Below are 26,601 nucleotides of genomic sequence, written 5' to 3'. Positions count from 1 at the left end.
AACATTTATCCAAAAGATTTTGAGAAAGGGCACAGAAGTTGGAGTACATTTAGAATACGCTCTTGACATGTTCATGATTGCTTTGGTTGCAGTGATTGGTAAACTTTGATCGATCAATTTACTGCCTAGTGTTAAACCCAAGCAAATACTTAGACAAATATGTTCTAGAGATTGGAGAAAAGTTATGTTAGCTAGGATCACATTTCTAGGGGGGTCCTAGAATTCTAGGACTTGAGGTACATTACATGCCCCCCAATCCTTTTGAGGATGCTTGGCTTAACTTGAAGCACGTAGGAACAGTCTAGCTATGATTGAGGATGTTCTTCCTATTAACTATGCCTAGGTGTTGCTCACAAAAAATATATATTTTTTCGTTCTGTCTTTTGACTTAAAAAAGAGAAAATGATTCAAAATATACATCTTACTATAACTAATCTTACCTCACTAATTTGCATTAATCTAAACCAGACAAACATAAACACAAAAAAAGGAGCCTAGAGTGCAAGAGCAAGAGTAACAACTAAGGAATGGGATTCAAAAGGAAGGAGGCTGATTGCAAGCTCAGCTGGAAGAATCTACAGTAGACAAACATTTGAATTCAGAGGAACCTTTCACCTCAAAAGGGCAATTTCTTGTCTGTATATTGTTGTCTCCCATATTTCACTATGTAAGGTTCTCTTTTGTGAACTTTTGAGCCTCGATTCCAACATATATTGCAAAAGTATCTCCAGGGGCAAAACAGCCAACAAATTGAGCGGTTATGGTTTTATGGCAGAAAGACAATCTTCAGTAGGACAGTATATACTTAAACCACTAAAACTAAAAATTTAAAACTAAAAAGAAAACCTTGCTCCAATGTGTCGAATTACTGATTAATTAGAAGGAAACACTAGCGTTTCACAAAATTAGAGGTGCTATATCTATAAAGGAACATTTATTTGGAAGTTATACATGGGCAAATGAACACCTTTGGCGAGAAAGGAAATCCGGTTAAGGCATGTAAATGCAATATCTCATAAAGAGAACTTTTGTAACAAGATTTATATGGGAGATAAGAAACTTGTGATTTCTACTTCAAATGCAACATACGTTCTCTTAATCTCCCCTTCAAATTTCCAGTTAGTCATTAATCTTGAAAGAATCATCTGGACAGCCATTATAGCTCAGTGCATGTAATGACCCTCTTTGATATTTAAACAATTTTCTGATTCTTTTTTGTAAATTCTTGCAATATTGAAATAACAACAAAACTCTAAATAACAACACATAATTCTGATAACATAAACTTTTAAGCCAAACTGAAATAGTGGCTGAAACCCACAAATGTTGAGAACAAAATATATATTTTTATATTCCAACAACCATATATTATTCATAATATTTAAATTCTATTAAAAGTAAGAGTTGTCGATGCCACTTACAAGATTATAGTTGGAAGTCTAGATTTGAGTTTACCCACTCAAGAGATTAAGGAGCAGCCAATAAATGAAGGCCCAAATAATTCGACCCCTCTTAGAAAATGTAGAATAGCTTAAGGGAGAGATAGTACATGCAATGTTCCCATTTTTGTGTTCTCTAGCACTGCAGCTGGTTTTGATCTTCTCGGTGAGTGTTGGCCTTGTCAGAGGGGTTATTTAATGTTGCCAATGATCTCAATTAGTCTTGAGGACACTTATGCCACTTTCCGAAGTGAATTCTGACTTTTGGTGTGTTCTTCAAGAATCTTGGACAAAGCGCATCTTTTTACAATAAGTTACCTGATTGGCTTCGTTTCTCATTATTCATCTTGTGCACTCAGTTTTGGCTTCGTTTCTCATTATTCATCTTGTGCACTCAGTTTTCGATTCTGATGCTTTTTGATAGTTTCCGCAACTTGAATGTATTAATGGTTTTATTATAATTATTTTACTAAGCTTTGCTTAAATTCTATTTAAATATTTTAAAGGCACCTTAGTGTTATAGATCATTAAAACTAGGATGAAAAGTTTCAAATCATGGATGCATAAAATAGGGACCTCGCATATCAACATTATCATTATTTTAATAAAAAAGTTTTTTGGAGCTAAAATGGAGTTTTAACTAAAAGGGTGAATTTTAAATTGTACTTTCCAAAAAGTTTGGCAGGAAAAAGTATAAAAAGAAATCTAGAGGCTCATTTGGTATTATGCATATTATTACATTGTCTTTGGTGAAATCCTTGCTGTTTGGAGATTGAACTTGGTTCATTCTAGCCTTTTGGAGGTTTCTGCAAATAGAAATCCCTTATTTCATGTAAGAATGTCAAGCAAAATGAATATTATGTGCAAACTCTGCAATCCAGCAACAAAGCCCTCGATGTGATATTTATGCAATTGTTTGACAAATTGTTATTTACAAAAAGGGGTACAAAATAAGTAGCTACAACAGGGGTGACCTACTACAGTGCGACAACTATTTTCATGGTTTTCAAACTCTTTAAAGTGGCAGCTTCTTTCAGAATGTACACCAAAACTATCCTATTTGACTGTCATACCACCCTCATGCTTTCTCTTATACGATAGGTGTCAGGGTTTTGTGCAGCCCAACAAAATTTCAAGGCTGTGCTTAATACAATGCATTGTGTTGCCGGGAATAATCATTATGTTATGTTGTCATATTATGTTTATGTTGTCGTCGGTAATAATGAGTTACGGCAGTCAGTTAGTTAGCCGATGGGTAGGTAGTTGGAGTCGCGACGGTTGTGTCGCACCCCTTCGGGTATTATATATTTTGTACCTTTTCTTCGAAGTGGGATCATGATAGTCGTGTCAAATGTAATGTTATAAGCACTTATTGTACATGGACTGTGGAATTAATACAGAGGCTGGTTATTTAATATATTTCCATTATGTTCTATGCATTTACTTTCTGCATTTAACCGTTTACCCGAGAGGGCAAACATTTGGCGCCGCTGCCGGGGATTGAACCCGGGTCACCCGCGTGACAGGCGGGAATACTCACCACTATACTACAAAGCCCGCACAGCGCCGAAAACGCACGCAAAGATTAAGACGCACAACCACGCAGCCGCTCCGTCATCAGTGGTCCGCCGTACGATGGAGGGGTGTTGATGACACGGGAAGGTGGCCGCATGATCGGAGGTGACAATGCTGTTGTTGACCGTACAGGGAGGTTGTATGGCCGGGGTGCCATCGGGGACATTACAGTGCCTAAAAATTAAAAAAAAAAAAAAAACGACAGCCAAATTTAAAATGATTCGCTGGAGTTTGAAGCCAGGACACTGGAAATTCAGAGTGGAAAAGAAGGGTTTTTGGCATCTTAAAATATCACAGAAATGCTGTGCGCCATGGACTTTCGTATGGTTCTGAGGGTTGTAAATTGGTGTTGGCGGCGGGGGCGCTGCCCCAGGACCCCGCGAGGGGCGCTGCCCCTCAACCTCGCTGGTGCGCTGCCCCTTGACCCCGCTGGGGGCATTGCCCCCAGACCCCCAGTTTATTTTTGAGCTACAGAATACCATGGGAAGTGTTGTGGTTGTCCGTAGTGTGAGAAAGAAGCCTACAGCTAAGCATTGGCGGGGAAGCCATAAGCCATAGAGGGAGACGGATTTGGAGGTTGGGAACAAACAGAGTTGCGGGAAGGCATTGCAGGTCCGCACAGTCGTACGACAACAGGGAATTATTCAGTTCAGTTATTAGCCTTTGGGGAGTGTGATGGAGGATTTGAGGTGTCTCCTAGCATTTGTGCCAGCGGATTGTGGCCACCTCTAGGCATGACTGGTACGCTTTGAGGAACTCGGAGTATGTCTCGGCTGGACATGAGGTTGCCTTGGTGGATGCACAGAGGGCTTGGGAGGAGCTGACCACCAGGTTGGAGGCAATAGTCGCGTGAGACTTAGTTCAGCGTACCCAGGAGTTGGATGCCGGGAGAGCAGCACGGGTGGCTATCGAGGACAAATTGGCTAGGGAGACAGTATCAATTGAGTAGCAGTTGGTGGAAGCTGAGACTGAAAAACGTGTTTTGCAGACAAGTTTGGGTTAGGCACAGGAGGACTGTGATGGCAAAGGAAGCAATATTGGTGAAATCCGCACTTGAGTATCGGATGGTAGCATAAAAGGGTTTTCAGGCGAGGACGCAGCAAGTGTATAAGATCCGGGCCCGACTGGCATCAGTAGTTCCTGCCGTTCATCTCTATTTTGTATTAAGTCGTCGGAGTTGACTTCTTTTCTTGGGAGGGATGATGTTGCCGGGAATAATCATTATGTTATGTTGTCATATTATGTTTATGTTGTCGTCGGTAATAATGAGTTACGGCGGTCAGTTAGTTAGCCGACGGGTAGGTAGTTGGAGTCACGACGGTTGTGTCGCACCCCTTTGGGTATTATATATTTTGTACCTTTTCTTCGAAGTGGGATCATGATAGTCGTGTCAAATGTAATGTTATAAGCACTTATTGTACATGGACTATGGAATTAATACAGAGGCTGGTTATTTAATATATTTCCATTATGTTCTGTGCATTTACTTTCTGCATTTAACCGTTTACCCGAGAGGGCAAACACATTGCAGTCTATAAATGTTAAATTCTTCCTTCCTAATTATCTTTCTTGTGTAAAGCTGAAGGTTGTATTGTATTTTATAATAATAATGGCATTTGAATTTTTGATATTGATAGTATTATACTTCATAATTGATCAATGATATTAAGATAGTGATAAAGATAATTGTTTAAGTTATATTTATATTAATTTGCTGTGATTCTGTGAATCTGATTAGAGTTATTATTTCAATGCTGTGAACATACAGTGATTAAAGGTATCATTATCATGCTGTGAACATACAGTAATACTGTGAATTTTAATTAAAGTTATGATCTTAATACTGTGAATATTCAGTGTAATCGTTTATACCTGCTGTCTTTCTTATGGGTAGGGAGTTACCTTTCGCGATTGTGTGAATGCCTTCCCAAGGCAATCGAACTTCCTCTTTTGTGTCTCCTTTCCTATCGTGTTATTCTCTTTTCTTCCTTGATTTTCCTTGATTCATATCGTATGCAAACTTACTAGTTTGAGGCTGCCAGCCATGAATCAGATTTCTGTTTATATGGATTTTATTACCAGAGTCTAATTCAAATGTTTATTTTATTCAGGTCTGATTATTTATTGATCCTTTTTGGGATGCCTTTCAATGCTTATATATAGCTGATCTACTGATTATATTCAGATATACTTATTACTGTATGTCATATATACTTCCCTATATCTCCCTATCCTTGCCTTCCTCCCAATGCTTTATAAGGGTGAGGAGGTGGCGATTTAAGGAAGAGTCACTGCGTTTCCAAAGGAGGTGACCGTTTCAAGGAATGGCTTCTTTAAAGGCTACGTGGGACCGTTAGAGGATCGGTGGCCCATTGTTATTATTTCGAATAATAATATTGCTTCATTAAAACCATTATATATTACATATAAATTGATTAATAATAATATCAAATAAACGTTCATTAATTAATAATAATTATTACATTTATTTCATATATTCAAATTAAATATTAAATTAATAAACATCCATTAATTAGTAATAATTTAATTGCTACATTTAGGTTATATTCATTGATTAGGAAAATTATGATGATCAAGGACGGGGCATGACAGATATTGCTTAACTGATTCAATTGATATTATATTGCTGATAGAAATAAATGGATGATTAATTAGTAATAAATAAGTGTATTAATATTAATTATATTTTAATTTAATTTTTAATTTTTATTCTTTTGTATTTTAATTTTATTATTATTATTTATTATTAAATTATATTTCAAAGTGGGGACATAACATTTGTGTTAGCATTTTTAGAGGGCTAATTGATGTTACCACTGAGCTCAGATGGTTTGGAGGAGTCATATGACACTTTAGATGTTATTTTTGGCTTTTGGCTTTTGGTTTGGGCTCCAAGATTCTTGGAGGGAGTGTCTATTTTAGTAAGCCACCCCATTGGGAGCGTTTATTATCTTTTATCATCAAGATCACTCTTACGCAATCAGACTTCAGTTTTGATGTTTTTAGCCATTTTCGCTCATTGGGTGTAATATTGAGCTATATTTAATTATTTTCACTAAGGTTGCCTATTTAATTTAATTAATTAATTTATTAATCTATTATAGCTCATTAGAAAGAGAATGGAAAGTTTTAAATGATGAGACACTTAAAAGTGACTTAAAGTGCTGTAAATGTTTTAAAAGTAAATTAAATCACCTATTTGAGTTAAAAGGCTTATAAATTAATAAAGTGATTTTTAAAAGGGAGTTTCTGGAAAGTTCCCTTAAAGGCTTATAACAAGGGGAACTGAGAGCTCATTTGGTATGTTGAGTTTATTATTTTTGATATTTCTTTTTGAGAAAACACTCCGCATTCTTCCTAAGGATGAAATCCTCCTTGAAGAAGACTAGCTATGGTAGTGAAAGATCTACTATGGTTGGTATTTGTTGGAGATATCTTACAAGTATTTAATAGTGCATTTCTAGTTTTAATTTTTTGAGCGTTGTCGAGTTTCAAAAGTTTTTGGAGACATTTTCCAGTGTTGGCCGTACCATTCCAGCTACCCTAAGATTCACTTTTTTGCTCATATCTCTGAAAATAAAACATACTATTCTAGGCATTGTCTCAAAGGTTTTCTTATGGCTAGATGACGAGGATGCATATATAATATGTGGGTTTTGGTTCGACATTTGTTTTTCTAGCTCAAGTGACCCCTTGTAGGCAACACCCAACTTGGGTCTTGGCACATGGGAAGAGGTATTTTCCTTTGTTTGAAGGCTACAAAATCATTTTTTGGAGGCATTTAATGGTTCCCAACAGATTTGGGTTAGTTTGGAGGGTAAAAGAAGTGACTAGAATTTCTCATGTGAATTGCCCCTGTGCTTTTCCTTGCTATTAGTTATTGGAGCAGAATTCTGAGTTACGTTTTTTGAGTATTAAAGGCTTGGCTTGGTGGTTTGTGGATTGTGATATGACTGAAATATCATGGAAGACCTGTAGTAATCTTTGTATGAGCATTTGTTGGTGAAATTTAAGACATTTCAGACCTTTAGCAGCAATAAGACACATATTTTTGAAGGTTCTCATGCTTAGTCTATTTGCTAAGTGTATACTTCATTGTAATATCCAAGCCGAATGTCGAAATATCCTAATTTTGTGAAAAACAGTTTGTATGGTTCATGTATTGTTGGAAGTATGAGCTTGTATGGTTGTCATTGATGTCAAACCTGGTTATTAGGATGGATTCTGGTTCGGATATGCTCGTGGTTGTTGCAGTTGTGGTTTGTGTTCCAAATTGAGTTTGTTATTTTTGGTATTGGTTGTGGTAATTCGATTTGGATGGTTATTTCTGTTCTTTGGCAGTTACTATGTCTGTCAAACTGGTCCAGAAAGTCTTCAGTGGCCTTCAGATATGTTGCAAATTGTGTTGCAGTTTAGTGGATGTGATTTTATGGCTCGTGTAGTTTTCTTAGTGTGCTTTGGTGGTTTCTTTGTTCCACAAGAGAGCTTTGTTGATTCATATTTGGGATATTCAGTTGTGTTATGATTCGGTGTGTCCGATTGAGTTATCTTGATTGGGTCATATTCTTATGGTCCGGATATGTATTGGAGGATGTATTAAGAACTTGTTATGGGTCTCACCATGGCATGTGGAGATCCGCATGAGGTATTTCGTATTGGAAGATGTTCTTTGGCTAAATGATTGCTGTGTCTACACGTTATGTTTGTTAACATCTTTGGAGAATGTATTAGCATGTGCGGATCGTTGGATTCGTCTTGGAAGGATCTATTGTGATGGGTTTTGGTTCCCTCTTTCTCTTGGAGTGGATCGCTTTGAGTATTATTGGTCTGGGTGGCTTATTTTGTGTAATAATATGCTTATTCTGTTTTTGGCCAACCCTCAATTAGGTTTTTGATGATCTATCTTGTATTTGTTGGTTGAAAATTTTGTACACTTGGGGAAATATACAAAATTGTGGTTTCAACCACAGCACATGAGTAAAAACTCTCCTAATTAAGGGAAGGCCCCCCCCATCTAACTAAAACTGAAATAAAAACAGGATGGTACAACAGTCTTCCTTCTTTCTTTAAGAAAGACAATATCCTTTTCTCTTCACAGAAAAGGATAACGATTGAATATGAACAGTAATAACCACTTTTAAGTAAAATGAGAGAAAGGAAATGAAGTTTCCTGAAAGCGCAAAGACTTCCGTCACTTCCTTCGGGACGGGACAACAATATCAAGCTCAAAGACTTGACTATTGGAAGTCCTATCTACCCTTTGCTATACTAAATTTTACAATGAATAAAAGACGACAACACAAAGACTAGAATAATTTATTCTTTTAACACAAAGACAAGAACTAATGCAAACTCAAAGACTTGCTGCTATTTCTTATCAAACAATAATTTTTTCTCAAGAACAGACGCAAGCTCAAAGACTTGCTGCTCCGTCTAGAGATTTCCTATTTTAATTAATCTTCTCTACTTGTAGCTCAAAGACTTCAAATCAGATTGGACTAAGCTCATTTAGAAACACTTTGCATAGAATAAATAAAAAGAATGAAACTCAAACTTGTAGCTCAAAGACTTAAAACTTGAGTAATCTTTCTTTACTATTCTTCAAAACCTTCAATTCACATACATAAGCTCAAAGACTTCTTGCTGTAAATTTGGTAGAGTTTTTGCTTGCTTTCCCAAAAGATTAAGATTACAAAGGACCCTCTCTTCTATTTATAGGAGAGGAGCCTTGAGAAAAAGGTGGGAGGATCCTAACTAACTTGAGAAATTCCCTCAACCACCAAGACCTATTCAACAACTAATTATGACTTCATTAACTAACTAAGACTTATTCTAACTATAGTCCTAATCGGACACAACTTGTAGTTGCCTTACTAGTAATTACAAAAATGCAAGTGATGACAACTTGCAATTACAAAAATGCAAGTGATGACAACTTGCCGAAAGGAAAACTACAATTCTGAAATTACAATTTGAAAATTTTACAACAAGTGTTAAAAACACTTAAGTTGCAACTCTTGAAGATACGAACAATTCGAACTTCTGAATAACTTTCTGCAATTCATCAGGATCTGGTTCATGAGTGTTCATAGCCACTACTCTAGTTTTTACGATGACATCATGGCATTGGCATAGCGTGGAATTGCCTTTTTCCAATGCTGACCGGATTTCCTGCAACTCAGTTTGATACTTAATCAATATTTGAATGGAAGCGACTGAGAATTGCTCACTTCTCCATTCATCATGAATCTTGAGTTGCAGATCTGCAAGAACTTCTTCCTCGGGCAGTAGCTCATCATTCTGATTCAAAATGTCACAGGATGCCTTTTTGCAATGGGAGGTTACATCTTGAAAGACTGCTTCACGCAACTTTAAGGTTTCATCAATTTCTTCAATGAGTGATTTGAGAACAAGAGATTTGTTCTCCAGAAGTTCCTCATATTCAATGTACGTGACTTTGGAAGGAATCACGTCATGCACCTGAAGAACGCCCAACTGATGTTGAGGCATCTTTCGCGAAGAAACTAAATTTCCCTCAACCTTTTCCAAATTTAGCTTGAAAGCACCCAAGATTTGATTCAACTTATCTTCAATGATCTCCAATTTAACCATCGTTTCAAATACCTGTCTTATGACTTGTGAACATAAGTCATGCAGTTGATCAACCCAGGTGTCTTAAGGCTTGAACCTTTTGGGCGGCTCTCTCGATACCTTGGATTGGTTCGCTGACCCTGGAAGAAATAGGTACTTGGCCTTCTCCACTTGAAGGTTGAGTAATACTTTGGATAGCTGCCATGAGTCTTTGATTCTCTACTTCCAGTTGATCTTTCTTGGTCAACACCTCATCATACCGTTGTACCAATGTAGCCACTGTTTGTTGAGCATCGTGCTTGACAACCTCATGAGTCTGCTTACCTAGTTGAACTTTGGTGATCCGATAATCAGCTGCTTGCATTTCTTCAACTGGTTTATCTGATATTGGTTCAGCAATCTCTGCCACTCTCATCCGGTTTTCATCAACGATCACCCTTGAAACTGTCTTTGCCCTCTTAACAGCTTTAGGTTTTGATTGTTTCAACTGTTGGTAGTTGAAGGGATCAGGTGAGATCACCTGCTTCTTCGTCTTTGCAGTGAAGGAACTAAGCCATGGAGGTAAAGCCATTAACTCTGATTCTGGGATAGTGGGAGAAGCAGTTTCTGTTTGAATAACAGTGGTGACCTTGGGAGAAGTGTCCGTCTGGATAGCCACCATAGTCTGCTGAGTGACGACAGGATGTGATGAAGATGTCATGAACTCATCAAAACAGGTCATAGAAGTATCAATATCAGACACAGTTACATATGAAGGATCTTCTGAAAAGATATTCAACAAATTTTCCTGAGGATGGCCTTGAGATGGTTCTGCTGCTGAAAGTGGGAGGACGTTCTGCAGAGATTCTGAAACTGAAGGGGCAGATTGTGAGCTCACATCTATCACAGGAGGAAACATGGGTACCTCACTAGGAAGTGAAGAAAGAGAATTATGTGGAGACTCTGTAGAAAGTGACTGAGGAGCATTATCAGATTGAGTTTCTTCCTCTGAAGCTTCAGGATCAATCACATGAATTTCCAACTGTGGCTTCTCCTTGCCTTGAACTATTATTCCCTAAGGAGGAAGCACCATTGCACGGCTGACTCGCAATTTAATCCTCGTACTAGAAGAGGACGCACCTTCTTTGTTGTCTAGTTGAATTTCAGACTTCCGCCCAAGAGGACCTGTAGAATCATCTTCTTTCCCAACCTTAATCTTAATGAGCTTGACACCATTATTCTTTAGCCAGATATTGGTATTGGCAAGAACTGACTGAAATCTATCCAAGATAGAAGTGCTTTCCTTTTGGTCCCAGTGGATAGAAGGAAGCGGAGCCTCATCAACATTCTGATTGACAAACTCAGGATCAAGAACGTTACCATCATCAATCATACCTTGTGGCATGTTCACGAGGTTTAGATCCACAATCTGTTCTGCAGTGAGTCGGCAGTAATCCATCTTGCGAATCTCCTTTTCAGTACGAAGATCAGCCCAGATATCTTCTATTCGGTGTACATGGATGAAGGTCTTCTTGATCTTCTCCTTCATGCCTCGATAATCGAAATCAGCTCTAGGTTTGAATCTTTTGAGTCTGATTTCCTGTAACTCAGTCTCCATAGCCCTGGCCTTGATTGAAGTCATTAGAGAATATTGACCAATCTTCAATGGGTTGTTGGAAGAAATACCCATGCCAACCTTGTGCTTAACTGACTGGTGTGTATGCACAGCCATGATCTGCCTTCCCAATTCCATGAGAATAATCTTATCTGTTGGGTACCGTGGGAGCATGTAAGGCTGCCCGCCATAGCATCCAACTCTCATGTAGGTAAAAGTTGGAAATTGGAGAAACAAACAACCATATTCTTTCACCTTTTCCCATGCTTCATCTGAGACTCTTTTGTTCTTCAGGTTCTTGTCAAATTGACACAAATAATGACCAAAGAAAGTGTCTTGAACCCTTCTGAAATGAGACCTACTTGATCTTAGAGGCAACTGATCATAGTATTCCCAAACCGGTACAAGCATGCGGTCACCCTTGGTGGAAAGACCTGGGAAATGTCTAAGTGACGCAGCAATATACACGAGATATGAATTCATGTAGAAGGTGAAGGTAGTAGGGACGACTGCAAGTTGCTCACACAAAGCATCACTGATGATTTCACCCCAACAGATGTGTTGAGACTGCCTTACTAACATAATAAATTGGTACATCCAAGGTTCAAAAACATTGGAATGCTCCAATCCCATCATACGGCTAAGAAGAGTAATAGTATCACCGATCTCATTCTTGAAATCAGACAGATATAACTTTGCCCATCTAGTAAGCGCAGTGCGAGGTTCATGAATCCATTTGTTGATATGACGCTTACAGTCTTTCTCCCTTTTAGCAAAGTATTCAGCTGCACTTTGCTTGGAGATCTCTATATAAATGGTTTCGGAAGGTATTTTGAAAACCCTCTCTATAGCTTCTGCATCCAGGCGAATGATCACTTCCCCATCATCATTTCTAATGATTCGTGTCTCTTTGTCAAAATGATGAGCACATGCTAGAATAAATTCTGGTTCTAGGGCAGCAACTGGAAAGGATGCGGCATGATGGATATGGCTGTCCAACAACCGTTGCATATCACCCTCCTTCGGATCTTCAATCCTTTGTATGAATTCGGATATGTCAACATGCCCTATCTCAGTATCCTTGATATGAACAAGGGAGGAGGAGATCTGTGACTGCGGAACTTCATTCTGGTATTTATCATACTGGTTTTTCATCTTTTTTGGAGTGGGAGATGATGATACATCTGTCATCTGGAAACAACTAGGAATGCTGCAATGTAAATCCAAGAGTATCAAGGCAATATCAAAGTCAGTATCTTTAGACATTTTCACTCCTCCAAATGAGAAAGTTCAACTTTCATATTTTGGCTTTGTGAGAGGAGATATAAGAGGTGGAAAAATAAGCTTTTGACTTATTTCGGGTTTTGAAACATGTTTCGCAAGTACACAAGAAGGAAGTACAAACGTGCAATCGGGTTTTAAATTCCGAATGCAATTATACTTGCAAAACACGAAGCATGAATAAATGGAAGGAGAATGAATTTTCAGTTTGGAAGTTGGGAAGAACACATTTGCAATTGGTTTTCTAAATCCAAATGCAAACTTATTTACAAACTGAAAATCGAAGGAATGGACGGAAAAAGGTATTTAGGCATGCGGGAAATGACGAAGATGATAAGTACGGATGAGGGAATTGGAAGCGGATAGGTAAAAATGAATTTCGGGAAGATCACTTGGAACTTTGTCATGCCAAAATGGGAAGGACTTTCAACTTGCAATCCGGATTTCAAAACCCGAAATTGGGAAGAACTTGATTTTTTCGTCATTGAAACTTGATTTTTGGACTAAAGAAGGTTAAGTCTTTGTCCAAAAAGGGAAGAACGCATCTTGAGGTAGAACTTTTCACACTTGCAAATTTCTTTGCAAATTGGGAAGATTGCAAATTGAGAAGAACATATTGGGAAGAACACATTTTTCTTGTTTTGAAACTTGATCTTTTGGATCAAAGAAGGTTAAGTCTTTGTCCAAAAAGAGGGAAGAACACATATTTTCCTCTTACTTGCAATCGGGTTTCTAAAACCCGAATGCAAGTAAAGAAGGAGAATTTTCAAAGGGGAAGAACAACTTTTACTTTACAAATTTCTTTGTAAAATGGGGAATTTCCTCTCATAAACCCAATATGAACATGAACAAAACCAAAACTTAAACAAGGAAATGTAAGGAAAGAAACAAGAAAGAAATACAAAAATAAAAATTACCTTGAAAAGATGAGGAGAGATCCAACCTTGTAGAGTCAACCAAACATGAAAGATGAAACCCTTTAAATAGAATTTAAACAAAGGAAGAAACTTAGCCACGCATGGTGACCAAAGAAAAACCGATTTGCTATAAAAATGCCAAGGAAGTAGTTTGAAAATGATTTGATTCATCATTAAATACAAGAGAAAGCAAAAATGATTTAGAATTGAAAGCATACCTTGAATGAGAAAGGTGCGAAACTTGCAAAAAACGTGACTGGTTTTGAGGGCGTTTTTGCAAATCGATTCCCCAAAATGCGCACAAAACGGTTTGAATGAAGCTTGAAATCCAACGCATTTATGATTAAATCAAAAACGCCTTAGGAAAGGGTAGATTCGAACCTCCAAACCATGGCAAATGGCACAAATGCATGATTCAGAAAAAAAAAAATGTTGAAGAAGACAAATGGCGATAATCAGTTTGATAGATGCGTAGAACAATGGTTTGAATCTTTCAAAGTTGCAGCAAATCCGCATTTGGAAGGAATCCCTATCCTTCCTCCAAAAAATTCGAACCCAAATCAGTTTGCAAAGGCATGGGAGAAATTTCGGGTTTTAGAAATGGAAATACAAGTTTTAAAAAATGTTCATATTTTTGCCTCTAAGGCAAATTTCGGGTTTTAGAAAAGGAAATACAAGTTAAATTACTTGTAATAGGGAAATAGAATTCCCTTTACAAGTGATTTTACTTAAAACATGTAAAGGGATTTTAAAATCCCATTTACAAGTTCTATTTAAAAATAAAAAATAACTTTAAGTCATAAAAACACGTAAAGGGGTTTTAAAAACCCATTTACAAGTTTTACAAAACACTTAAGTCATTCTACTAGTAAAGGGGGTTTTAAAACCCTTTTTACCAGTTTCCAAAAACTTGTAATTGGAGAAAAATTCCCCTACAAGACCAAAAGCTTCAAGGGGGTTTTGAAAAACAAATTACCAGTTACTGGTAATTATCGAAAAATTCCCCTACATTGAAGCAAAAACATAGCAAACGGACTCGAAACGTGACGAAATTCGAAACGTAGCTTGGGGATGGATCAACAATCGATCCAGTCCAAGGATGGGGCGAATTTCTACCTCGGGAAGCGTGCCATAGAGTAATTTTTTTCATTTTTTAATAAAAATTTCCATGTGATAGTCCAATTTTTGAAATCAAAAATTGAGGACAACAATATTTAAGGAGTGTGGATGTATGAGTTGAGAGTGTGTTGGATGGATTGCGTGTAAATTGATGAGAAGAGTATGGGAATAATATGCAAGTAGATTTGAGATTGCAAAAGTGCAAAAGTTAGAGCTTTGAAGGTGATATATTTAGTGAGATAGTGTGTTGGGACAGTGGTGGTTATCATAGATGTTTGCCATGATGTTGGTCACTTGATCCAGTTGTTCAAGGACAATTTCATGTTCAGGAGATCCTTCTCAGTTTTAGCTGTACTATTTTCTTCGTTGCTAATTGACAGCGAGTCCTTCAGCAACAGATTGTATCTTGCCCTGAAGCAGTGAGCCTTAGATGTACAAGTCCTTGTATCTTGCCCTAAGGCAGTGTGCCTTAGCCTTGCAAGTCCATCAGGTGCTGTTGCTCCTTGGTAGTGAGCCTAAAATTCCGTAATCATTCATATTCATATTGTGAGTTAGATTCTCACCGTGGTTTTTCCCTGTTTGGGTTTTCCACATAAATTTGGTGTTCATGTATTGATGGTTGATGTTCAATGGTTGATGATTGATATGCTGCTATGTTAGTTGGTGCTATCTATAATTAATTTGTTTTGAAGTTCCGGACTGATTCACTCACCCTCTTAGTCCCGCCGTGTGTTCAACATGTATTTCAGTTTTAGACAATGTTAATGTTGCTTTTCCATTGACATGTATATGCTATAAATGAATGAAACAAATCAGGTCAGTATTGCAAGTTTTTATTTGTATTGGCAGTTTTCATGAATTAGCAAGTTAATGTACTTTGTCAGTAAATGTATGCAAACTTGTTTGACAAAATTAAGGTAAAAGTGCAAAAAAAATTAATAGCAAACAAGGCAGCATACTACATTCTTCAGCTGAAGCACTATTGCAATCCTTGGAATAGCCCAATTGAAAATAAGAGTTTTCATCCTCAAAACCAAAGAGATTCCAAGAGGGTTTCCATCCTTTGGAAATTGCCAACCAAGGGTTTTTTCCTTGAATGCAAATTTTAAATTTGAATTAAAAAACAATGATAATAGATAATGGATGGATCTATGTGAGCCTTGATATCTCTTTTATAGGTGCTTTACTCTTTTTTTTTTGTTGTTGTTGTCGTCAAGGTGTCCCCGCGTCCCCAGCCCAACGCCCCGACCTTACCCTGGTTCAGGCAAGGGGTGAGCTGGGGGCGAGACTAATCCCTGCGGTCACGGTGCCATTAGCACCGCCCCCAAGTGTCCGTGGCAGAATAACTCCGGGAGAGAGAGTCGAACCCAAGACCCCAGGGAGCAAACCCGAGACTTAAGACCAACTACTCTAACCCGTGGGGGCTATAGGTGCTTTACTTTTAGGTCCTCTATTTTATTTTAATTTACGTTTCCCTCCAAATATATAAAATACTTTTAAATTACATCCAGATGCTCCTTTTTGAAATACATTTTGAATTAAGTGTTAAAAACACTTATTTAAATATTACATTGGCCTTGTTTAAACTGAAAATAAAGTGATTGGGTCCAACTTAAAATATTACTAGTTCTTTCAGTTTTGAGAAAGGGGAGATTACGATTCAACTGCCAAATCAAATACTATTCTTCAAAAAACACATTTTTCTTTAAAAAATGAGTAGAGGTTAAAGTCACAATCTCTATCAAACTCATTTTTAGATGGTCAAACTCAAGAATCTGATCTCCAAAATGGTTAATGTAGTCAAAGGAAACAATCAAAGAGATTGATCTATTGAAAGTCAAACACTGGTTAGCATTGCTAAAAAGTCATACTACATGTTAGAGCCCAAAAAAGGTAGTGGAGAGTGTTGGTATCTATGTAAAACTAGATGTTCATACTATTGTGTCTCTTTTCTAATTTGATAGTTATCATTTGCGTGTCACTTTAAATCAGTTATAGTTTCTCCCATCTGGTTTCGAGGCTGTCATGTGGTGGTCTTGTTTTTCAATTAAGAATTCTTGCGAAATGATTGAGGTAGCAGCTGTTCCAAGATGTAATGATGGGGTTTGATGTTGAAAATGATTGTGGCAAAGGAAAAGTATGGAAATGGCAAAGGCATGAAGCTTTGAAGGTAAATTGCAATAGTGATGGCAAGTGCTGCTTGATTCTTTGCTAGGATGAAAATGTGGCCTAAGTGACGTTGGCATGTGCTTTTGATGGTAGAGCCATGAGTGATTTCTGCTGGCATGCCTTTATGAATGACTAAGCCTTTTGCACAAATCTTTCTTAGCATTGAATTACAAAGTTGGCACTCTTTTCCCTTGGCGAAGCCATTGCTAGCATGTGATTTTGATGGCTAAGTCATCTCAAAGCTATGCTTTTGGGTTAAGTGGTTGACAATCTCCTCCCAAAGTTCCTCTTTTTGGCTCAAGTCATGAAATCTTCTCCTTAGTCCATTGTAGTACATAAATAATAAAATTAGTTGCTTTGTAATTGAAAAGTTAGTTCACGACAACTGTTGTCAATTGGTATTGCCCATGGTTGGAGTTGTCACCAATCGTTAGCTATTTTATATATTTCTCATTGTAGACATAGTCAGGACTGCATGTATGAACTCCTGTATCTATTACAAATCTTATGATTGAATGAATGGAACTACATATCTTTCTGGAAACATTGTTGTGAATTATTACTATCTTCTATTGTTTTGTTATTTTGTTTACTTCCTTATACTCATTCAAGTAAAGTTACTGAGTAAACATTTGGCATTGTTGCCTCTTGGAACCCTGGCAAAGTATAACTTATGAATGGGAATCATGGTGATATAATGGGACAGCTTGTGGATGAACCTGTGCAAGCCAATGAAGAAAGGGAAGACCAACTTACACAAGACTTGGTGAAGTGGCATATTTCATTAAAAGAACACGTTCAGAGGTAAGCTCTTAGGAGAGAGGTCCTTTAGGATGCCATCTGGGACAACCTAACCATCAAAAAAGAGGTTGATCATCTTTTGCACAGACTGCCAAGGTTCATTGTACACCATTTCATCATCTTGCAAGACCTTCGAGTGAAGAGGGGCCAACAACAACGTGGGCAACAAATAATAAGTGGTATGAAGAGAGGAACCAAATGGAAGAAGAGGAATGTGACACCAACAAGAGATGTAATTTGGAGAATTAATGCTCGTATAGCCTAACAAAGACAAGAAAATTGTTCCAAGCCGTCACAAGTCGATAGAAGGAATGGTGAGAAGATCCTTATAGATAAGAGAGCAAGGAGAACAATGAAGGACGCTGAGGAGAATTGTCGAGGAAACTAAAGGGTTTTTGATAGAAAGTCCAAACCTACCAAGGAGAAAAAGTTGGAGCATCAACCAAAACCATAGTCAGGTGAGGAAACCTGCATTGAAGAACATATTAAGGGAGAGTGGGAGAAGATATCCAAGAACATATTGCTCCTCGACAAAGAATACAAATACCTTGCCGACCAAGTCGGAAATATGTTCGTATGGTCAACATTGGATGAAGAGGAGGAAGAAAGAGACCCTTGAAACATTTGAAAATCACAAATGCCATATCAAAGAGCTATTCATTTTCGAAGAACCAAGAATTGGAGGAATTGAGCTGAAGACCCCTTGATAAAGGGAGTACAGAAACAATCTTGAAAAAAACCTGAGTGCAAGGAACACTAATGGAGGATAGGTAGAGGACTCGTATGTGGCCGAGAGCGCAAGGAACGTTGAAGGGAGATAGGTAGAGAACTTGTACATGGCCGAGAGTGTAAATCTAGCTCTAGAATGTAGAGGTCAAAATAGTTCAATCAGGTTCAAGGCACAAGGAATACATTAGGTGAGGAGAATAGTGATCTCCCAAATGAGTCCAAGTGTAGAAAGATAGCAATTCCTGAAGTTTATATGGAATGGATCTGATGATCCTGTTCAACATTATAAAACATGCAAGACTATTTGGATAGCAACTGGTTAGGACTTGACAAAGATTATTGGTTGAGAGTGTTCCCAACAACGCTACGGGGCATAGCCATAGACTGGTCCACAAAATTTGATGCACAGTCCACAACCTCATGGGATGCACTAAAGAAAGCAATCAAGAAAAATTCAAATTGCTGCGAGATGACAGCGAGATAGAGAAAAAATTTCTATTACCAAGCAAGGAAAACTTGAGAATGTAAGAGTTTATTATTGTAGGCACAAAGGTGAAGCTGGAGAACCAACAAGCGAATAGATTAAGAAAAGATGGTTATTGAAGGATTGATCTCTTCATTGCGTAAGAAAATTGAAGTGTTTACCGCTACAACTGGTAAATTAAATACAGGAAATAATAATGTACATGACAATGCATACCAGACACTGCAGTAAAATATATCTTTATTTGCATGCAATTATTATAGAGAAGAAGACCAGAGAAGGTCGGCCAAGGATTATGATAGATCCAACTATATCGTACTACCTTACTTGGCAGTACACAACATACTTAAAGGGCCCGACGGTTGTCGAGAGGTACACAATTGTCAACCAATCGACACCTAACTACCCGAGAGTGACAACCCGCTTAATACAATTAATATCTGGAAAGACTAATGACAAGAGTAGAGGCAATGACTTGTACTGGACAACCCCAACTTGTAGTGTACCTGCCAAATCAAATGGGGGTTTCGGGGCAATGCCCCCAATGGGGTCAAGGGGCAGTGCCCCTTGCGGGGGCTGCCCCCAACGAGGTCAAGGGGTAGCGCATCATTTTTGTGATTTTTTAAGATGCCAAAAACAATATTGAGAAAGCTTGATAATAGAGACGTTGAAGTGTTTAAAATATGATTTTTCATGAAGAATTCGCTTCCCCGTACTAAAAGATGTTGCACAGAATTCAATTGATGAAGTTGTCATATGAGCCCTAGAAGAGTTGACTGCATAATGTCACAATGAAAATATTGTACGTGCTTGCTGATATGAGTCCATACTCCAAAAATCTGATGGTGCCGTACGGAAATGGAATGTTGGTGCTGTCGTACGTGATGAAGATTCCGTATGGGGATGGTATGTTGGTACTTCCGTATGGGAATGACATGGTGTTGTCGTACGGGATGTATACTTGAATGTCGTACGATACGACCCAATAATGGCTGCGAGGTTCGTATGCTTACTCCACAAATATGCTGTACGGTTGGACGTATGGTTCTGAGGTGCTATATGTGGTGAGGAGAAGGTGGACGCCGTATGGTTGGACGTATGGTTTTGAGGTGCTGTACGTGGTGAGGAGAAGGTGGCCGTACAGTGGCGATTCCCTCCTGGTAGTTTAATGTCCATACAGTGGTGATTCCCTCTTGACGGTTTGATGTCCGTACAGTGTCAATTTCGTCCTAGCAGTTTGACGTGATGATGTCTTGTCCATTGATGTATGGATGTCTTGTGTCCGTACAATGACGTCTTGATCTTTACTTGCCTTCGTGTCTCCTTCCGTATGGATTCCTTGGTACGGGTTGAACCTTATTCCCTTCGTCTAGCCCTTGACTCTACCAACGTACGGTTTGTCTGTGTGGCTTTTCTGAATTTCGCCTCTGTATGGATTTGTGGTACAGAACTCTTTGGACTCCAAATATTTACTCCTTGTTCGGGTAGTCTTCCGTAGGATGTACGGACCCTTCTGAGGTAAATGGTGTGCTTCGAAATTCTGTACGGATTTGTAGTACGGATGATGTGCTTTCAACTTGTACAACCTTCTCTCATACAACCCCCCTATGGCATACAGATGACGTGCTTCCCAGTTTCCTTCATTGTTCCTATAACTTCTCTTCTCCTTCTCATACGGCCTAACCCAATACAATTCCTTCGAGCCTATTGGACTTTGCACTTCCTCAATTTCACCAATCTGTAGCATGTTACAGTCGGGGTGGAAGACTTCATAATCCTCCATTTGCCAGTGAAATAATAATGTACATAACAATGCATACCAGACACGACAGTAAAATCTATCTTTATTCGCACATGCAATTATTACAGAGAAGAAGACCAAAGATGGTCGGCCAAGGAGTACAATAGATCCGACTATATCGTACTACCTTACTTGGCGATACACAACATATTTAAAGGACCCATCGGTTGTCGAGAGGTACACAACCGTCGATCGATCGACACCTAACTACCCAAGAGTGACAACCCACTTAATACATTGCCGGATGACAAATATTATCAAATATAACCATAGGCATTTTATGTCAACTACAAAAAGTCATGCCTCCTTCCTCATATGTCGACGCCTATACTTAGGTGATGGACATTGAAACTGAAGACAAGACATCCTCCTACGAAAGGCAAAAGATGACGAGAGTACAAAAGATGGTAGTGATGGTGAATCAAAGATGGTTCAAGCTCTATCGAGAGATATGATGAGGATGATGGAAGAGCTCAAAGTGAAGAAAGAAGTTACAAAGGAGAGTAAAGAATTATGGTGTAACAATTGCAAAGTTGAAGGTCACGCCTAAGCAAACTGTCCAAAAAAGTCGTTATGCAACATTTGCTAAGTGATGGGACATTCTATCAAGGAATGCCCATACAACCTCAAGACAAGAAGCACACAGGGGCTCTTCACTCACGAGGAACAATCAACCCCATTGACTCTACCACCAAAACCACAAAATAATAATACTAATGCATCTCTTGATAGATACTATAATAGATGAGGAAACAATTATGGTTCAACAATAGTGGACTGAGAAGCAGAATCCAATATGATGGCAAGGGAAGATTGATGATCCAATGCCGCAATTGGAATGAATGGAGGCACTTTGCCAAGGAATGCTAAAGCAACCAAAATAAAGCTGAGATGTGCAAATGGTGTGGATTGGGTGACCATGAAGACATCGACTGCCCAAAAGAAAAGTGTATTAATATGTTGGACGTGGAAGAACAAGACAAAGAAATTTTGGTGACCACTGAAGCACAAATGAAGGCAACCATATACCTATACCCTTGTATGGAGAAAGAATGACTCCAAGAAGCCAAATCAGAAGTAGAGCAAGCTATGGTGAAGGAACAAAGGACCTCCAATGGAATCTTTGCTATTGGAATTAGAGAACAACATTGTACAACAGGTCCTAGAGACAACTATACCAATAAAGGTCTAAGACCTTTTTCAAAGTATGCCACCACTTAGAGTTGCAATCACCAACACATTCAATGACGATCAAATCAAAGACAATTGTGGACATGATAATAGAACCACCACCTTAGGGAGAACAAGTCATCGATCTGATGTTGTTGACAGTGAATGTAGGGAAGAAGTCGGTTGTACAAATTCAAATCATGGGAAAGAATTTGACGAATACGATTGTTGATAGAGGATCGGGAGTAAATGTACTCCCAAAGGATACATGGAAATGCCTTAGGAAATCCAACCCGCTGGCCATTGATCTTCCAACTAGTAGTTGTGGATTAGCATGGAATCATATCATTAGGGACATTAATGGCATAGAAGGTAATGATTGAGACCCAATAGTTCTTGCGAAATTTTGTGATCATTCCATTGCAGAAGAAAGCATACAATGCATTGCTGGGGAGACAATGGATGATTGCAGCCAAGGCAAATCACAATTGGGAAAAGAATACCATCTCAGTAGAAAACAAGGAGGTGAAGTTAAAGGGTACCAACAATGCAGAGGGAGATTTATTGATGGTCACTGAAATATGGAAAAACGTATGACAACACCTTTTTGTGGTTGATAAATTGACATAGAGTGTATTGGTACATGTTACGAATATGAGTGTTATAAAAGACCATATGACTCTTGTATGCTAAGGAATGATAAGGAAATAAAAGCAAAAATATGGAGTTGAAAGGCTGAAAGAGGAAATTATAAATGTATAAAAAATAATGTCAAAAAATATTAAAATTTGAAGTCAAAAAATTATAAAAGACGGCCAATTCATAAGGTATGATCACACTTCAAAGCAGCAACAATTTACATAGTGCAACAAAATTGTTATGTGGAATGATGACATGAAATAAAACCCCTTCAGCTGATTGTATGACAAACATTTGCATTCAGATGGTGACAAAATAATTCTCATTGTTTGACCACCCTCATTGACATTCATTGTATGGTCACCATATTTCATTTTGCAAGTGTGTAGGTCTCATAACATTGTACGACACATCGTACAATCATCATTGTTCATTCGGTGGCCTCATACCATATGGGAACCCTTGCCTCTAGTGCTCGACGTATGATGATTTCACTCCCTTAGCATATGACAGTGACTCCACAACATACAATATTCCTATTGCGTACGTTGATTTCATTCAGCATAGTGTGTCTTCAATGTATGGTTGCCTTCATGTTTCATCAACGTACGTTTCCTCCACAAATTATGACGATCTTCCCATACTGTATAGCGGTATCTACAAATTTGGTGACCCCTTCCCTTGCACATTGTATGACTCCATTTACTTTGTAGACAATGGATCATTCTTTCCATCATTCAGTGGTCCCTCTAGAAAATTTAATGTATGGAAAGTTGCCTTTAGCTCTGTATGACACTTCTTGGTATAGCAGCTTATTTTCGTCATCTAGGCAGTTTTCTTCACCATTTAGTGGCCTCATTCTCCATCCTTCTTTTGCATTGTACACCCCTCATAAAGCCAGACAATTATTATAACAATTTTTTTGAAGAGGTACAAACTATTTAATTTCAATTGTGCATTTTCAAGAAGCTATGGATGTGGACTGCTATAGGCTTAGGATTGCAATAGGGAAAATTAGTAAAGGGAAAGATGAGGATAACACAATAGACTCCATGACCTAGGAAAGTATTGCCAACAGTGAATGTCGGACATGGTGGCAAGATAATCTAGACAACCATGTACGAAAATTGGCGCTTGAACATGCATAGATGGGCAGTCTTCCAACTTCGTGTAAGCACTTAATGGCCAATGCAAAATGGAAATGTGTGATGGATTTAATAAAATGTCGGTTGATAGGGTCCAGTTGAGCATTTGACATTGCTATTTGGATGGCTGATTTCATGATCGATTAGCATGAAAGTTTTATAATTGGGCAAGACTCCTATTAGATAGGATAAGGGAATTCCTATTCTTGAAGCACAAGGCTTTCTACATGACCCAACATGCCATTGCGTTGTTCTTGAATGCCCTCTTCGCATAGGTTCTTATTGACGAATGAGGTAAATTTTGGCTAGCTCCTCAATATAATCTTTCATGGCCGATTGTGTTCTGTTGGACCATTTTGGATATTTAGGCCTCAATAAGGGAAGAGGTACAACCGACAACAAATAAAGGAAGCACAATGACATGTCGGGAGAAGGTGAAGATAGCCTGGAAGATGATGAGCCCATTGAGTTGTCCTCATCCACATTTGCCACCATACCTTGGGAGACTACCACCACAAGCGATGTGTATCTAGTTGTTGATGCTCAATCTTTTGTTCCACCTGAGATTGATATAGTGGAGGCCATTCTTGTCAGTGACACTACCAATTCCTCCACTCCAACCACATTGCTTGTGGAAGCCACTTTTCCTACGGAAGCCACTTTGCTTGTGGAAGTCACTTTGTCTGTGGAAGCCACTTTGCTAGGGGAAGCTACTTTACCTAGAGAAGCCAACTTGCCTATGGAAGCAGATTGATAGCAAGTTGAAGCAACTTGGGCTTTTAGTTGATGTTCCAGTATTCCCTCCACCTAGTTCCCCAGGGAACATAGTCAAAGGAATCGAGCAACAGGGTATGGCCAGTTGGTGATGGTTCGGTTGCCTGTTGATAGTACTCAGCCTTGCTCTACACACGCAACTTCGTCTACTGTCTAACCTATCGAAGAGGAAGGTTATCCTTCCCATGTACAACAACCACCTTCAGCTACCTAGAGGTTACTAATGGTTGTTCATGTTGAGTCACTTGTTTAGGAGCACGAGTCTAGCGAGTCAGAGGTTATTATCAATGAGATTTCAAAGCTTGACAAAGAGGATCCCTTGGGCACAATTTAGAAGTACATCCAAGACTTATAGCCCATGATAGTTGTGATTAGGAGGTAATAGACATCTCTTGATGGTTGGATAGAGATCATTCTCCTTTGGTGAGTTGAGAAGCTCGATGCATCTTAGCATTCATGCAAGCAGAATGTGAGGTAGATTTTACCCACCTTTTCATATGTAGAGGATGGCTTGGGATTGAGACCCTTGAGATGTTGGCAGCTTGGCACACTACTAGGCCTATTGTTGGAGGAAGGGATGGTAAGGTGATAGCAGCCTTATTTGGCATGGAGGCCACTTTCCAAGACTTGTTCTATAAGCTGATGTGTTAAATAGTCTCTAATGATCAGCTTACATACCAACGAGATGAAGCTCTATAGACTATGCATAAATTGTGTGTTGAGACAAATGGATGTACCTTGAAGTTTTAGGAGCAACTTGCGCAACAAGCACATCTTATGAAAGCTGAATGGACCAAAGTGACGACCATGGAGGCAAAGTTGATACTTAAGGAAAAGGAGATATAGCAAACTAAATGCCAACCAATTGAAGTTGTACAAATGGTCAAGGTGATGAGGGAATAAGAATTGTTAGCAGCTCACCATCTCAAGTTGCACATGGAAGAGGTATACAGGCTACAACAACTCAACTCCCTGATGGCTACTCCCTAATCTTCGGTACATCTAGCTCTAGGGATGTCTTCTCACCAACCTCCTTAGTAGTTTATTGGTTTTATGTTGTTCAACTCCCAATTTTGTGAGCCTGTCATCTGGAAGATGACTTTCTTTGTCGAGGGGCTGATGTAGTATGTTAATAATAAAATTAGTTGCTTTGTAATCTAAATGTTAGTTCCCGACAATTGTTGTTAGTTGGTAGTTGCTGCTAGTTGGAGTTCTCACCAACTTTTGGCTATTATCTATATTTCTCATTGTATTCATAGTCACGACTGCATGGATAAACTCCTGCATCTATTGCAAATCTTATGAATGAATGAATGGAACAACATATCTTTCTGGAAACATTGTTGTGAATTATTACTATCTTCTCTTATTCTGTTATTTTGCTTACTTCTTGATACTCATTCAAGTAGAGTTAGCGAGTAAACATCCACTTTTGGTGTGTCTTCACCATCTACTTTCTCATCTCAAGTGAAAAGTTGGCAAGTAAATTAGTGAAGTGTGCCTAAGGTTCAAGGGTGGCACTTTGTAACATGCTAAAAATTTAAAAGAAACATTTATTCAAAAAAAAAAAAAAATGTAACTAACTGAAACGAATGTAACCATTGCAAATATAGCCGTTAACATAAAGATTTCAAAGTAACATAAAAGGAAGAGGGCTTTTTTTTTTTTTTTAAGATAACAAAGATATCAATAACTTGAAGTATTTCCATTGATCTAAACTAAACATAAACATAAGATAAGGAAATAAATAACATTGCATTAATTGAAAGAGAAAGGGTTTAGAAGGTACTTTTCATCTGATGCTATCAATTGAACTTCATAACTTTATCAGGGTACCAATGAGGAGGGAAAGTATCATCAGGGCACTTTTCCGCCCAACCACAGACTGTCTAGTCCCCCGTGCCATATCCAATTGGATTGGCCCGACCCTTCGTAGGGAGGTAACGGGAATAGGAACTCAATGCCATCTGAGACTTGGTGTTAGGACCTACATGCATTAGTCAGTCATACACTAAGGGTAACTCCCTACTAGTATAACTCTTCTGACTAGAGGTGTATCTGGTACTAAAGATCAGATGAATGCATGCATTACGCAACACCACCTTGGCCAAGGTTTTACATTGCAAGCACGAATTAACGCGCTGTCAATGATCTCACCCTTCTTGGCAATAAGTCTAGGGTCAAATGAGTTCGACACAACTCATAAAGGAGCTATAACCAAAAGTGTGAGTAACATTCATTTGCTTATTTATGATTGCAATGATTTGAGATGGTTCAATTAAATCCCTAGCATGGGAAAGTAGGGGGCATAAGAGCCGTCAGTTGTACGTCCAACTCTTAAGTATGGATTAT

General features: G+C 38.4%; 1 protein-coding gene and 1 non-coding gene across 8 annotated transcripts in view; one reads left to right on the top strand and one right to left on the bottom strand.

Annotated features, from left to right (window-relative positions):
• LOC131063623 (putative phospholipid-transporting ATPase 9) overlaps window positions 1–26,601 on the top strand; it is a 265,322-nt gene that overhangs the window by 39,453 nt on the left and 199,268 nt on the right. The gene's annotated exons all lie outside the window — the stretch shown is intronic.
• Window positions 2,925–3,004, bottom strand: TRNAD-GUC (transfer RNA aspartic acid (anticodon GUC)). The gene has a single exon. It is a non-coding gene; the product is annotated as a tRNA-Asp (tRNA).

The sequence above is a fragment of the Cryptomeria japonica genome, chromosome 4, assembly GCF_030272615.1.
Source record: "Cryptomeria japonica chromosome 4, Sugi_1.0, whole genome shotgun sequence".
In the NCBI taxonomy this organism is placed as follows: domain Eukaryota; kingdom Viridiplantae; phylum Streptophyta; class Pinopsida; order Cupressales; family Cupressaceae; genus Cryptomeria; species Cryptomeria japonica.
The sequence above is the reverse complement of the archived record's forward strand: the minus strand, read 5'-3'. Positions and strand labels throughout refer to the sequence as shown.